This window comes from Vulpes lagopus, chromosome 1 (genome assembly GCF_018345385.1).
Source record: "Vulpes lagopus strain Blue_001 chromosome 1, ASM1834538v1, whole genome shotgun sequence".
Taxonomy (NCBI): domain Eukaryota; kingdom Metazoa; phylum Chordata; class Mammalia; order Carnivora; family Canidae; genus Vulpes; species Vulpes lagopus.
In genome coordinates this window covers 64,404,202-64,419,915 of record NC_054824.1, presented here as the reverse complement: position 1 = coordinate 64,419,915, position 15,714 = coordinate 64,404,202, and the positions used below count along the sequence as shown (strand labels likewise).

At 48.4% G+C, this 15,714-nt stretch overlaps 1 protein-coding gene across 6 annotated transcripts in view; it reads left to right on the top strand.

Moving 5' to 3' along the window:
- The window catches only part of DAAM2 (dishevelled associated activator of morphogenesis 2), a 115,838-nt gene that overhangs the window by 34,593 nt on the left and 65,531 nt on the right, over positions 1-15,714 (top strand). Inside the window, exon 1 of one of the 6 annotated variants that reach the window (XM_041733872.1) lies at positions 12,336-12,459. The exons of the other annotated variants lie outside the window; for them this stretch is intronic. The gene's annotated coding sequence lies outside the window, so the exon portion shown is untranslated. Of the gene's footprint in view, positions 1-12,335; positions 12,460-15,714 lie in introns of those variants that run through there. 6 annotated transcript variants of the gene reach the window in all.

Below are 15,714 nucleotides of genomic sequence, written 5' to 3'. Positions count from 1 at the left end.
AGTAGGTCCTTATCAAATATTGGCTGAATGAAAAGTGAGGGGAGCCTGTGTTCTTTGCAGTCTCCCACTGAGAAGGAAGCAAGATGGCTGGTGTTTGGGCAGTTGGCCCAGGGGCCATGGTGGTGTCTGAACTGAGCGCTCTAATTGGTGTCTTCTCTGGGTATGCCTTCCATGGCAGGGTTGGGGAGCAGAGTGTGGGTGTGTGTGGGCCTGCAGTGTGCCATGGCTGGGTGCGGGTGGCAGCCCTGTGTTTTTCTGTAGGGACCCATCTGTGGACATTGGTGCCAGTTGCCTGCCCTTTCTGACTTTTGTCCACATTGGCATGCGATTCTCATAGCTGTGCCCAGGGCTTTTGTAGGGAGTGTGGCTGTGTGGGGAAGCTGGTGGCACACTGGGAGATAGACAGACTCCACTGTCTGTGCCTGGGAAGGACACCTATGTTGGAGGCTAGGAAGATACCTAGTTTGTACTAGTTAGAGAGTTGCAGCATATGAGTGATTTGACAGTAATTTTCGTGAAAACTAGTGTGGTAGGAAGGGAGCAAGGGCTCTTCTGGGTCAGAAGTGATCTTACCTTTCAGGAGTTTACTCACTGGTGCATTCAGGTGTATTTGCTGAGTGTCTCCCACCTGTGTGTCTGTCACTGTTCTAGGCTCTGAGGGTACAGACTGACCATGCCAGTCTGAGGTCAGTCTGAGGGTACAGACTGAGGGTACCCTCAGTCAGTCTGAGGGTACAGACTGACCATGCCCCTGCCTTTGGAAGGCTTACTTTCTTTTTTTTAAATTTAAATTCAATTTAGTTAACATGTACTGTATTATTAGTTTCAGAAGTAGAGTTCAGTGATTCGTCAGCTGCACATAGCACTCAGTACATCACCCAGGGCCCTCCCCAATGCTTGTCACCCAGTTATCCCACCCCCCACCTTCCTTCCAGCGACCCTTGGTTTGTTCCCTAGAGTTCAGAGTCTCCTATGGTTTGTCCTCCTCTCTGTTTTTATCTCATTTTATTTTTCCTTCCCTTCCTCTGTGTTCATCCATTTTGTTTCTTAAATTCCACATATGAGTGAAATCATATGGTATTTATCTTTCTCTGACTTATTTCCCTTAGCATAATACCCTCTAGTTCCATCCACATCATTGCAAATGGCAAGATTTCTATTTTTGATGGCTGAGTAATATTCCATTGTGTATATATTCCACATCTTCTTTATCCATTCATCTGTCACTGGACGTCTGGGCTCTTCCCATAGTTTGGCTATTGTGGACATTTGCTGCTGTAAACATTGAGGTGCATGTGCCCCTTTAGATCACTACTTTTGTATCTTTTGGATAAATACCTCGTAGTGAAATTGCTGAGTCCTAGGCTCGTTCTATTTTTAACACTTTAAGAGGAAGCTCCATACTGTTTTGCAGGGTAGCTCAAGATTTTATTTACTTGAAAGAGAGTGAGAGAGAGAGAGAGAGAGAGATTGGGGATGGAGCAGAGGGAGAGGGACAAGGAGACTTTCCACTGAGCACAGAGCCTGAGGCAGGGCTAAATCCTATAACCAAGAGATCATAACCTGAGCTGAAATCAAAGTCAGACACTTAACCAACTGAGCCACCCAGGCATTCCCTGGAGGGCTTACTTTCTAGTGAAAATCCCTAAAGACTGAGAGGATGGGAGTTAAGGCCACCATCACCCTGGTGACAGCGTCCCCTACAGATTCTGAGCCAATGCCCTGGTGAAGGATATCATTTCTTTAATCATCAGCTCCATTCGTCATTCTCCCCCAAGATGCTGCCCACCAGACCACTGTGGTACCAGCCTTCCCGGATTCTGGGCTCTGCCTCCTTCCCCAGGCTACATTAGAGACCCCTCACTTATTCACTCACCATGCCCTCTGCAGCTCTGTCCTGCATGCTAACCCCCCGCCCCCAACCTGCTCAACATCTGTATCCCCTTCCTTGACTGAGGGCGCTTTTGATGAGCAGGTCTGTTTCATTCGCCACCGTATCCCTACAGTGTGCCGTGCTGGCCTAGGACGGACATTCTGTATGTAATGTGGAATGAAGGAATTCACAGAACAGATGCTGGGTTTTACTTATCCATCTTCACCATCCGTGCTAAGCTTGGGTGTCTATCTGTTTTCATCTCTTTCTGGGTCCATCTTCAGGGGGATGGACATTGGGAGAAGTTGCTGGAAAGCTGGGGAATGGTGAGAAATTGGAGAAGTAGAAGGAAACCCCTGGTCGAAGTCAGCTCTTCACTTTGTCCCCTCCATGCCTTGGCCACAGGAGGCTCAGTGGCCTTTGGGCACACTCCCTCCCGCAGACTGGGAAGTCCAGCGGGCTTCAGGGCTCACAGAGCCTGGCTCTAAATTCCACACCCTCCTTGCATTGAGGCCTGCGTCTTCCTCTTCGTGTGTGTGTGGAGACTAGGCAATGCTGAGGGACAGACCGGCCCCTCTAGCCCTCGGGTTCAGTCAGCACAGCTGGGCCGGCGGGAGAGCAGGCCGCCCGGGAATGGCTGGGAAGCAAGTCCAGGCTCAGGCCCACCTCCCCCAGGGCAAGGATGTGGCGTGGGACCCAGGCGGGTGGAGGTTCCCACCGCTCGGCTCCTGCACTGGCTCCCAAATGCTGCAGGCCAGGCGGTGCCTCTCAGCAGGAGGGGGTAGGGAGAGACTCCAGCTGCCTGGGTCAAGGCCCTGTATCAGGACCAGAGCAGCCCCGCAGGCACCCACCTCTGACATTTATCCTCCACCTGGAGAGCTGCCAGTGGTCCTGCCGTCCAGTCTTGCCTCGCATGGGGGAAGAGAGTCTGGAATTAACCATTGCAGGCCCTGCCTAAGTCAGGCCGAGACCTGTCCTCCCGGGTCAGCCAGCCTCCATCTGTCACATCCCAAGGACTGGAGGGGGCATATTCACAAATGTCATCTCATTTAATCCTCCCATCAGTTTGGGGCACTGAACCCCATTTTCTGAATGAGTAAACTGAGGCATGAGTTCCATAATCTGCCTAAGGTTTTAAGTTAGTAAAGTTTCCTAGGAATTCCTCCTTTAATACAAAGGCCTACTATGTGCTAGGGGGTGAGACGAGGCCCTGGGGATATAGCAATGGACGATGAACAAAAATGTCTCAAGGAGAGAGATAATAAGAAAGCAGTAATATCTCACATGCTAATCAGTCTGCGTGGAAAATGGGAGGGGGGTTATTTCTAATGGTGATGGAAAACCTTGAGAAAAGTGTGCAATTTTTGGTGCTTTGCCAGGGGCTAGGCTCTCCCTCGCCACCGTATACAGGCCCACTATTTAACCCTCACAGGAACCTTAGGAAGCATGTTGCTGTTATTCTTGTGTTCAGATGGGGCCACTGAGGCACAGGGAGGTATGGTAACTTGCCAGGGATGACAGCCGAAGAGAAGCAGTGCTGGGATTTGTGCTCAGGGAGCTTGACTCCCCACCTCTGGCTCGTGACCACAGCCAGGTTGCTGGTGGGAGGGGAGGAGCTCTGTAGCCCCTACCTCACAGGCCAGGCAGGTACAGAGTCTAGGCCAGAGGAGTGGACAGATGAGTTAGCAGCAAACCTGGGTGAAAGGGGGTGTGCCTGGGACTCAGATCTGAAACAAGTAGGGCTGTTTGCACTTGCCTTCATCTTCCCACCCTCTGTGTCAATCTGAAAATAACTTATTTTGTTGTTGATGATGACGATGATAGCAGTTAATATTTACCAAAGCCTTACTGAAATGGGAGGTAAAAATATATACAACTCCCCTGTGCAAGGAAAAACAATGATTCCCTGTAGTTGGTAACTTGCCATAAATATCTTAGCACAATAAATAAAAGTGCTTTAGCCTGTTCTGATGTGAGACAATGGCCCACGGTCCAGTGAAATCCCAATTCAGACTCCCTGTGTGAGGTTGTCTCCCTGGGGGGACCTTGGGGGCCACCAGGGTCCCTGCTGATCTCCACCGATTTGTTCTATGTTCCTTCTGCTTCAGGAGTCCCTGTGCTGAGATCCACTGAAGGGGCCACTTCTGGTCTTGTTCCTGGGGCTTTGGAAGGGGGACCTGGCACCTGCTGCTGAAGCTTTGACTTCCTCAGGCCAAAGCTTCCTGGCTTTTCTGGGACCACCACCTGTCCCTGCAGGGCTTGAGTGTCCAGCTCTTCTCTGGATGTGAGGACTCGAGATGGGTGGGCCTGAGGACAGCCCCTGGTTCTTGCTAACCTTCGTGTGGCAGCGCCATATTGCTCTGAGCCCTGCCAAAGGCAGGACTTGTCCAAGGGCCATGGTGTTTCCCTGTTCTGGGATTCTCTGAGTCACTGGGTCATTTCTAATGATGTCCCTGTCCCCAACCCCCTGGTGGGGAAGGGAGTAATGAAATCCTGGTCATTTACTTCATTTCCCTCCTAGTCCTAGAAAGGTCTCTTCTCAATTCCTGACTAGAGAATACAGCATTACCTCTTGGCAGCCATTCCCTGCTCTGTTGACTTTTGTATTCTGGGGGCTCACAGTGTTCTTTGCCTGGGGGAAATAAGGTCATGGCTTAGCTCTGATATTAGAAGAGTACAAGAGAAAGGAAAGAGAGGGGGGAAAAAAAAAAAGAAACACCTGGATTTCCCAGGGGCAAAATATATTAGGAAATATTTTAAATATATTCCTTGTAAAATACTGTGTACCAGACATGCAGGATTATTCCTGAACTGTCAGTTACTCCTCATGGCTATGTTGCAGGGTATGTGCTGTCATATTCTGTTTGTACAGATGAAAAAGGTGAGACTCAAAGAAGTGGACTTTCCTGAGGTCTTATGACTAGTTAGTGGCAGAGCCAAGTTTAGAAGTTAAAATTCTAGGGGCACCTGGGTGGCTCAGTTGGTTAAACGTTTGCCTTCATCCCAGGTCATGATCCTGGGGTCCTGAGATGGAGCCCTGCACCAGGCTCCCTGCTCAGTGGGGAGTCTGCTTCTTCCTCTCCCTCTGCCTGCGGCTCCCCCTACTTGTGCTCTCTCTTTCTCTCTCTGTCAAATAAATAAAATATTTTTTTAAAAAAAGTTAAAATTCTAAATTCTCAACCCAATCCTATCTGAGGTCTTTGCTGTTCTCAAAAAGGAGTCTCAGGGCCAAAGTTCTTCAGGCAGTGCTCAGTGAAATAAAATGTGGCCCCTTGAATAATTGGTAAAATCCCCAGAGAAAGAGGGATTGGCTCCAGTCAACGTAAGCAGGGGTAAATATGAGGGCAGACCCCTCCTGTCAGAGGGGATCTCCATTCACAGTAGCAAGGGCTGTTCGGGCTTCTGGTTCTCTCCTCTTCCTATGCATATGGAAACCTACATCTTTCTGTTCTTGTTCATTCTTCACAGCAATGATTTTTGCTACCTGTTCGGATTACCATGCTTGACAAAAATGTGGGGTGACAGCCTCCTCCCCACTCTGCTTCCCGAGTTAAAGAGGCCTTTGACTAGCAGCTGAGTTCCTTCTTTGCACATCCTGGTACAGCTCTAACTCTCAGCCCTCCAGTCTGCTGAAGCTCTGCCCTTCTCGGGCTGCCGGGAGCTGTTTTCCAGCTATTAAGGACTGTAGTGCCATATTTGAAAACTCCGCTCTGGCCTTCATTTGCACTGGAGTTGAAAGGCCAAGGCGGGTATCTGGGCACCACCTAAAAATAGCCAGGGTGAAACAGCTTCATGCTCTATAAATTTAGCTTTTATTACATAAGTAGTTCTTGGTATTATAACGTTAACTTTAAATAAAAGGAGGGAGAAAATCCACTTACAATCATACTACTTGCACATGGATTCATGCCTCCTCCAGGAAGCCTCCCCTGGTATCCTTCTTGTCGACAACAGGGATGTATTAGGTGCTTCTTTCTACTCACATCACCATGTCTTGCTTGAGTGTCCTATATGGCGTTATGACTCTGTTTAAGTGCCTGGCTCTCCCACTAGGCTTGGATTTCAGGAATTAATCTTATTCTTTGTTCTATGTCCAGTGTCTAGGACATCCAAGAAGGTCAATAAAGTTAAGATGCCAGCTAGAGGGGTGAGGGCAGTTACTGAAGAATACAAGTCCTGACACACAAATTTCTAAAATCTACAGGATGGAAAGAACATGGAGCCATGAAGTGTGTTATCTGTGTCTGATATGGGCACGTTGTCTTTGATGTGTTTTGTGTGTGCTAGAGAGAAAGGAGGAGGAGGAGGAGGAGGAGGAAGATTTGGCAAGTCCCACCAGTGGCTGGGAGATCTCTTCTCACATTAGAAGAGGATCAAAGAGCAAGAGCATGAACTTGTAGAGTATGACAAGGGGCCCTGTTTTCTCCTTCTGACCATGTGAGCTCCAGATCTCGTGTTCTCTTCCTCAGCCCACAGCAGGGAAGGGACTGTGCCTTCTTCACACTGGAATTCCTGTTGCCCAGCACGGTGCCTGGTCAGGGAGTAGGTGCACAGTGAACACTTGTGCAGTGGATGGAAGGAATGGGTGGATGCAAGGAAGGAGAAACTTTTGCAATCATGTAACATTCAGGGAGATGAGTACTGAGTCTAGTTCTGAAAGAGGGAAGGGACATGAGTTGGCAGAGATGGCACAGGGGGCTTCATGGTTGGGAGGCAAGCCATTGGGGTCCCCTGTTGGTCTGGATACTTCTAACCAGATGCTGACTCAGAACAGCCATCTTTTGGGGGAGAGGAGGACTGGGGGACTGTGGGAAGTCCTATAATGACACAGGCCTAGAGAGAGCATTTCCCCCCTTTGATTTTGCTTCTTGTCCTCCAGCGCAAGAATTGGACACATTGCTAAGATTCCTTGAGTCCCTAGGGCAGGGGTGGGGGTGTTATGGGGGGGGGGGCAGTTCTAACAAATGAGCCTGGACTGAGGCATGTGGAGTATGGCCCAGAAAAATGGGGGTGGGAGGTAGAGTAAATTGTGAGCTTGGAAAGAAGGAAGTTCTATTTTGGGTACCTTTGAGTCCCAGCCCCTCTCACAGCCAGATCTGAAGCAGACCCCCACCCTCTGCCACTTCTGTGCACTGGCTTACGCTCTTTTTCTGGCTTCTCTCCCTGTATCCTTTAAGACTTGGCTCATTCTCTCCTTGGTTTTCTGCCTCTTGATATTCTTGCCTGCATCCAAAACCTCCACCCAGTCTTTTCGAAGGAGCCATCTCTAAATAACAATATCTACAAATAATAATTAATATCTACAATTTATCCCCATTCCCACTATGTGCCATGCACCCTCCTTAGGAGCTTTGGGTATCCCCTTGTCAGTTCATAAAAAAGACATAAAATCATTACTGCTGCAATGTCTGTTTGACAGATGAAGAAACTGAGCCTCAGAGGGGTTGAGTGAGTCAGGCAAGGTCATCCTGCTAGGTGGTGGCAAAGCCATGGCTGGAGACCCAATTGGCCTGTGTCTTCTCTTCCCACAGCTGCGCAGCCCTCCCTCTGAATCAGACACTCTGGGGGTGGGGCTCACTGAGCTGCATTTTTACAAGCCCCCCAGGAGATTCTAGAACTGCTGCTTTCACTGGTCTGGCTCCAAATTGGCTGAAAACCCCCAAGTCTACTGATATTTGGAGAAAGCTGATCCATTTGTTGCCATTACCCATCCTTACAGTTCTGTCTGCTGGGCATAGGCGAGACGTTCCTGAAGACTTATTTCCCTGGTTGTGACAGAGGAATGATCTGACACTTAGAGAGGACGTCCCCAACTTCTCATTTCCAGAAGAGGGTCTCCCCAGGGTAGTTATGCAATCCTGATGGCACCTTAGCATCCTGGGGAACTTTTATAAAACATCAATGCCCTGGGTCCCTCCCCAGACCAGGCCAGCTTCTCTAGGGGTGGGGGTGAGGGCATGAGAGGCTCTAACGTGCCTGGGGGGAAGGCGGGGGACAGCCCTGGCTGTCCTCTCTCAGACCTCATCCTTTCCATCACTTCCTCAAGGGAAGAGGCGAGGCATCTCTAACCAGTGACTCTAGAAGTTATGAGCTGGGCCTGCCAATACTTCCTCCCTTTTCTGGGATCTGCCACCTACAGGGTGGGTGCGTATGGCCAGTTCTGGGAGATGAGATTAGGAGCCCACTCCTATGGGCGGTCCATGGTCACCCTTCTAGGCCAGTGACTGGACCTGTGAGCTGGCCCCACTGGGTGGGATGTTGGGTAGTCCATTTGGCCAGAGATATAAAGCCATATACTTGAACAGCTTTTTCAGAGTGTGGCTGACATTGTGATACTGTGACCTCCATCTGTCAGCTTCATGCATCAGTTTCTCAAATGGTTGTGAGCTCAAGCAAGGCGAGGCAGATTTTACCCAACACCATGTATTTGACAGAGTATTGAATTCAATGAACTGGAATGAACAAGCCAGCTGGTTAGTTAGTGGTCAGTAAACATTTGTTTCATCTGAATCAAAGCCAGGCCCCCTATGAACACCGCTACACCTTCTTGGGACTGATCTCCCAGCCTCAAACCACCTCCACCACCAAGCACTCTCATGCCTGATAGTTAACTTTTTAAACCCCACTTCACTCAAACTTATCAGTGCCACTGACTTTCAGTAGGGTCTTGCCAAGGATCTATCAGTAGCTGAGAGAAAAGCAAACAATTTAGAATTGGCTCCACTTTTTTTTTTTTTTTAAATAAGTTCTCACCTAATGGGATGCTGCTAGTCTAGGGACATTTTGAGATCCCCAAGCTAAATGAAAACAAAAAGGCAGGTGAACTCTGGCTTTAGGGAATGCCCTGGGACAGTTGGCTGAGTGGGAGAGACCTCTTTCGACCCAGATGTAGTCCAGTGTTTTTCAAATTAGAATCGCCAGGGGAGAGAGTTACAAATGCCAGAGCCCATAGGGTCCATACAGCAGTTCCAGTTTTCCCTTGGGACTGAGAGGTCCCCTTTGATGTGGGACTTTCATTATTATAACCAGGACAATCTACGGTAAACTGGAATGGGCTGCTTACCCTCGTGGCTGCCCAACGCACACCCAGAGATTCCGTTTTAGTTGGTTCTTGTGATCCAGCCATTGATATTTTCCAATATGCCTTGTGATTCTACTATGCAGTGAATTGTGAGGCAACCCTGGAGGATTTGATTACAACTTGGAAAAGAAGGGGTGATTGTGAAAAAGGTTGGTATAGATATTGGTGTAAGAGGAGGCAAGAGCACCTAGAGTGAATCAAACTACTTGCATCCTCGGTTACATGGGGAGCTTGTTAGAATGCAGATTCCCGGGTCCTTGCTGACTCAAACTCTGGGAGAAGGGCCCTGGAACCTGAATCTTTGCTGTTCCCTTAGGGTGTCCTGTCACTGGAGATCTGCCGAGGGTGGGCAATCCAAGAGCTAAATCGAGGAAAGAGAGCTGAGAACCTGGATGTGCTCCTAGCTTGTAGCTTGTTGGTGGTTTTGGCCTGAGGCCAAGAAGAAGGTAAACAGGCACAGGTGGAGGCTCAGCCTCAGCCTGGGCTGGGAATCAGCCAAACCGGTAAGAAAGGGTTGATGCCTTGAAGAACTGGTTCCAAGCTTAGAGCATGCACCAGCTTACCAAGTGAGCCCAAGGAGAGGTCAGCACTGCTGCCAGCCAGATGTGCAGGACTCTGATGACCCCCCACCCCAACTCTATTACCACATGGCCACACTCTGCATGTCTGAGTGTGGCCTGAGTGTCCACATACCAGAGCAAAGGTATCATACAGGAAGCATTTCTAGGTAGACTCAACTGGGCATCAAGACTAATCGGGTAATGTATAAAGTAGAGAAGAGAACAGCATGTGTGCATGTTTGCTGTGGGGAAGAACAGAGGCTCTGGATAAACTGTCAAAACCTGCCTCTGATCTTGGCTCAGTGGATTATGTGACTTGGGCAGGTCCTTTGACTTCTCAGAGACCACACTCTCCCATCGCCACCCTCCCCCCCTCCTCTATTGCCTTGTCTGTAAAATTACAATGGGAATATCCACTGCTAAGGATTTGTTGTGATAACTGAGATAATATGTATAAAATGCTGGCACACAGCAGTATTCAAGACAAAGGAAGAGTTAATGATGATTCTGTAGTTTTGAACCTCAGGACTGTGGGATCCTTTATACCAGTGGTGGTCTGAAGGGATTTGGAATCCATTGAGAGAAAATTGGTGGGATTGTGTGAGCACATCTGAACAGAGATGTGGATAGCTGGACATATGGAAGTAGACACTGGAGACAGGTGGATTTTGGGGTGACCATCACTGAATTAGTCTGAAATAAGGACATGGAAGGTTTGTTTGGAGGAAGACAAGGTTAAGAGAGAAGGATGGAGGTCCGAGGTACGATCCTTGGCAAGGCCCAGCACATCTGCTGTGTGCCAGGCTCTGTGCAGGCTCCTGGTAAACTGTGTGGCACTGTCCCTGACCTCAAGAAGATCACAGCCCAGTGACAGTGGCTCTAACTTGGGAAACAATAGCAGCTCCGTGTGATGTTTGATGGTGGGAGAGATGCAGGGTGCCAAGGAGGGGTTCCTAACCCACACCTGTGGGGAAGGGAGTGTGGCTTGCCCTGTGAGTGGCCAGGAGCCTGCAGAGGGCCTGAGAGAAGCTGCTTCAGACAGGGAGAAGCAGCTGGTTGAAATCAGAGGCATAGAGAGTGTGGAGCGTTGGGCCAAGTGTCAGCATCTCAGTGTTCTGAAACATCATAAGGAGGGAGATCTGGAGGAGGGGTGACTGGATGGAAGGAAGAAGTACCCAGAAGTGCAGTTCTAGGGGTAGGTGGTCATGGGCCTCCATTACTGGGCACTGGTAGGGCAGCTGAGGTGCCTTGATGGTCATTAAAGCCCCTTTGGTGGAGAGAATCAAGGCAGAGCTTGCAAGGATGTCAGGGTCGACGAAAGCTAGCTTAGAAATGGGAGAGTCCACACAAAGACTGCTCCCTGGGCTCGTGGCTGTTGGGAGGGCTGGCCTGGCTTCCGTAGCCTGAGGTCCTGGAGCCTGGGTCTCCATTCCCCTGGAGTCCCATTCCTCAAAACGTGGAGAGGAACAATATCTTTACACCTTTTATGCGAGATGCCTTTCACTTGCAGGAAGGAGGGGGAAAAGAGACACAAACAGGAATGAAAATGTCCTGAGTTTTGTCTGGGAATACCAAGATGTGATTTAACCATGCAGGTTTATAAAGGAGCATGCCTCTGCCCCTTGCCAAATGTCACTTGAGACACCTCTTGAGGGTGTCTGACCAAGGTCTGGATGCCTTTGACCTCCAGTGGACTCTGGAAGAGAAAAGATTAAAGCATCTGAGTTTATGGGGTATGCTATGAAGATTTACTTTTGGGGAATTAATAACTTTCTCTCTTTTTTCTACCTCACTTCCACCCACTTTCATTAGATGTCTTTCAATCCGGAAGAGGACCTGTGGCATACATGGCGCTGTGCCAAGAACCATTCCTATGGGGCGCAGAGCCTAGATAAAGGAAAAAGTTCATTGGTGTAAAAAAAAACAATTCAAGTTAACACAAGAAATCAAATAACATAGGGTGCTGCAAAGTGGTATATGATGAAGTGTCCTATAAACAGAGCAGACTAAGAGTGCTCAGAATGTATTTTAGAGAATTCAAGTAAATTAGGATGATCAGGAAGGCTGCCCATTGAAGGTAGGATTTGAGAGGGAATGGAGAACGGAGAGGAAGCAGAGGTGGGCATGGGGACCATGGCACGGGGGAAGTACTGTGAGCTCAAATGTAGCATGAGCTCAGTCAGTTTTTACTATATGTCCAAGCTATCACAGTCTCTTGCATTTAGCATCTGTCCCACTGCAGAAGGCCATACAGTCTCTGTGCATGTGTAATGTAATACCACACTGATATGTCTAACGATAGGGTCAAGAATTCAGGAAATACTGCAATTTATTTAAATCCATCCACTCTTATCAAGATCTGCTGCGCGTGCTGAAAGAGCCCCATGGGGGGAATTGGGGATACGAGCGGAAATGTCCATGCTCTCTGGGAATTTCAATCCCATGAGCAATGGGACATTCAGGGAGGAGAAGGACAGCATGGTTGGAAATGAGGGGACGCGGTGGAGTGGAGAGGTGAGGTGGGGTACAGAGGAGAGATGGGGCGAGAGGCAGTCTAGCAGTTACTGAGCTGCCCATCAAGGCCGTTTGGGCAGGAAGCCACTCCAGATTAAAGTAACTTGTCTCTGTTCCGTCCTGACCATCCAGGGACTGTGGGTAACATTTTTGGAAACACACAGGGCGTGGCTGGCTGGGCTGCTCTTCCTGGGAAAGGCTCCCTGAGCTGGCTGCCAGAGAAGATGGGCAGGGCCAGCTGCATGATTTGCGGGGCCCAGTGCAAAATGGACATGCGAGACTCCTTGTTAGAAATTATTAAAGATTCAGGACGACAGCAGGAGAACCTTATGGCAAACATGGGGCCCTTCTGAGAGTACCCAGCTCACATGCCCAAGGGGCTGGCCCAGAGGAGGGAACGGCCAGGACCTTTCTGTGACTCAGTGTGTGTGGTAAGATGATGGGCCGGGTTGCTGTCTGCGGCCGGGGGACAGGGTTTCTCTGTACGAGTCGTCCGGGTTGTCCCCTGAGAGTTGGCATGGGGTGATGGGGAAGGACTGGGGCACCATAGAAGGCCTCCATGACTGTGGGGGCACCTATTGTTTACAGGATGCTGCCATTTACACCCTATCTCTGTGCCACGTGAAGGCTATGTTGGAGTTTGGGAATCGACCAAACTGAGACTCACATTTTTTATGAACTTTACTAGCTTGGGCCAGTTGCTTACCTTCTCTAAGCCTTCATTTCTCTGTAAGTAAAAACGCAGATCATAATATCATCTTTGCAGGATAATTAAGTAAAAATAAATGTGCAAGTTTGAGCTTAACCTAGTTGGTTTTTTTTAAAGATTGTATTTTTTTATTCACGAGAGAGAGAGAGAGAGAGGCAGAGACACAGGCAGAGGGAGAAGCAGGCTCCATGCAGGGAGACTGACGTGGGACTCGATCCCGGGTCTCCAGGATCACGTCCTGGGCTGAAGGTGGTGCTAAACCACTGAGCCACACAGCCTGCCCCTTAACCTAGGTTTTTTTTTTTTTTAAATAATAAATTTATTTTTTATTGGTGTTCAATTTACCAACATACAGAATAACACCCAGTGCTCATCCCGTCAAGTACCCCCCTCAGTGCCCGTCACCCATTCACCCCTACCCCCTGCCCTCCTCCCCTTCCATTACCCCTAGTTCGTTTCCCTTAACCTAGTTTTTAGTGAATGTTAGTATCCTTCTTTCTAGAAACATATTGGATATCGTGGAAAAGTGTGGTGTGTGGAATAGCTTGGGGATACATTTCAAATAGCAGAGGCAGAGTGAGTGGATGCCCTATTATAATATATCCCCAGAAAACCCAGTTACATCTGCTAGACACACATACACACACAGATGAATGCACATACATATGTACATGTGTAGACACACACCTGGGGTTGAATTGGAAGCCCTCCTACGGTGCCCTGGTCCTTCCCCACTGGGTTGGAATGAGATGGTGTGTTATAGGAAAGAGCCCCAGTTTGGGTGTCATCCTCTCTTTGAACCACAGTGTCCTCCTCAGTCAAAAGTCCTGACCTCACTGGGTTGTCTTGAGGTTAAATGAGATGATGAATGTGAATGTCCAGTCTCTGGTCCCTGGCAGGTGTGAGCATCTTTTGAATGGGTCTCTCCTCCCAGGCCATGGTGTGGTGCATGGGGAACTAAAGACAAGATCTCTCATTCCCCATAGTGATACTTCCTGGCTATCATGTTTGAGTAGCTCCTTATAAACTAAGGGGGCTGATTTTCAGTGTATTGCTATTTCCTCTGCCTCTGCCTCTGTACTGGGTCTTCTCTGCTGAAACTTAATCAGTAGAATCACATGTATTTATTTCCTGGAGATAAACACATATACACACACACCACAAATGCACTATACACAAATAGAAACATACCATACCTATCACACATAACCATCCCACACAGCCACCTCTGCATCACAGAGTCAAACCCTCCCCCATACTCAAACGCATGAACTTCTTCTCTCCTTTTCTTCTTTGGTCAGTTCTGGGCTTGTGTAGTGTACAAGGGTTAGGTATCTCCAGCTTCCTACCTTACTCAATCCAAGGCATCCCTCCCAATGCCTTGTCCTGAGAATTCCATTTCATGGCCACTGTTCTCAATCCCCCTCATCGTCTCTTCTGCTTCAGACAAACTCCAGGGCTGTAGCCTAGGGTTCGAATGCCCTATTTTAACCCACCCAGAGACCCTGGGCTGCTGTCAACTCAGACCTACCCCCAGAGACTTCCAGATGGAACCAGGTGTGTGTCTGTTGGCATTTCACTGAGCTTCTGACTCCCTCCTCACTCTGCTCCTGAAAGCCCTGCAGCTTCTCCTGCTTTCATGGGCTGAGTGCTGAACCTTAGCCACCACTGTGAGGAGCCTGGGGGCTTGGAGACGAGAAGGGAACAGAACTAGAGGGCCTGTGATGTGCCCAGTGCTGTGCTGGCCTCATGACATGTGCTCCTCCATTTGGTGCTCACAGTGGCCCTAAAGGTGGGCTTTGTCATCCATGTGCCCCCAGGGAAATGAGGCTTTTAGGGACCAAGGAACTTAACCACAGGTCTGTAGATTGCTGGTGGGTGATTCATTGCCTCACTAGCTCTCCTGGTATAGGCATGGAGAGTTGCTTTACTTGTGTGGTCTGGCTGAGATAGAGATGGTGGTAGGAGAGCAATCTATTTTCACTCCCCAAAATCCTCCCTGGAAGGACGAGCCCTGGGCCCCAGGTTATCCTACCCTGAGATAACCCCAGAAATCTTATGTGTGGCCATCTTTTAACAGCCATAGAAAAAAATCTCACCCATTCCCAGGGCTGATTTTAGCTTTATTTTATATATGTATCCTTAACGTGCTGAAATACACCCAATGTAGAATTTGCTGTCTTAACTATATTAACCACAGGCTTAAGGCAAGTATATTCTCTTTACAGTGTACCACCACCTTGCCTCCTGGAAGGTGAGACCAGGTCAGCTGAGGTTTGGGCCTGGGGCGGGAGATTCCTTATTCCTATCCCCCACCTCTCAGGTTTTTCCTAGAATCTTTACAGTAGCATATGATATTAGTAGCCTTCTAGAGGGTAACCAGCTGTAGTGGCCAGAGCCTTGGGTGGTTTGACAGTGTGAGGTGATAAATGGACTTGTTTTGTTTTTCATAACTTTCTTGAGGTATAACTGACATACAGTAAGCTTATATAAAGTACATAATTTGATGTTTTAACCTATGTATACACCTCTGAAACCTCTACCATGATCAAGATTATGAACATGTTTGTCATCCCCCAAAGTTCCCTTATGCCCTTTTAAAATCCACCCCCTCCCTGCCAAACCCCACTGCCTCCATAGGCAACCACCCAGTCACCATGGATTAGTTTACATTCTCTCAAGCTTTAGATAAACAGAATTGTACAATATAAATCCTCTTTTTCCTCTGGCTTTCTTTCTTTCTTTTTTTTTTTTACTTCGCATAATTATATTGAGCTCTATCCATATGTAGCGTGTATCAATAATTTGTTCCTTTTTAATGCCGCATAGAATTCTATTCTATGGATAACTATACAATTTGTTATGGATTCACCTGTTGAGGGGCACTTGGGCACCTGCAGTTTGGGACCTTATTATAGATAAAGCTGCTGTGAACATTCTTGAATAAGGCTTTATATAGGCATATGCTTTTGTTTCT